Source organism: Nannospalax galili, unplaced genomic scaffold, assembly GCF_000622305.1.
Source record: "Nannospalax galili isolate Female #2095 unplaced genomic scaffold, S.galili_v1.0 scaffold270, whole genome shotgun sequence".
In the NCBI taxonomy this organism is placed as follows: Eukaryota; Metazoa; Chordata; class Mammalia; order Rodentia; family Spalacidae; genus Nannospalax; species Nannospalax galili.
Window position 1 is genome coordinate 4,961,371 of NW_008330152.1, and position 518 is coordinate 4,961,888.

The window sequence follows — 518 nt, forward strand, 5'->3', positions numbered from 1 at the left end:
ATGATGGACGTGTTTATTTGTGTTTTACATAAAGCTTTAAATCTTAGCTGAATATGTGATACTATGGGATCTAGAACATGTTGAGGATTTTAAAGAGGTGACTGGTTTCACATCATCATTATGGAGAATTCTACATCATACAAATATGAATATAAATGTTTAGATCCACTATCAGGAATTGTTGGATATTCCTTCTTAATTCCAACCCTAAATTCATTTAATAATTTTACATTAATGTAACATTTTTCATTGTATATAATCATGAATGATGCTGTAGTACACATGGACATTTTCGTTCTCATATGTATTGTATGTAGAAAACATTTCTGCTCCAATAGTCCCTTTACCCTATCTCTTTCTTCTCCATCCCCACTCAGTGTTTGTCTCCTTTGTTCCTATAGACATTCATTTCCACTTTCACTTCATATATACATGCATAACTTTATGTAACAGTGTAAAGTCTAGGAAACACATATGAAAGGAAATGAAAGCATACCATATTTGTCTCTTTGAGAATG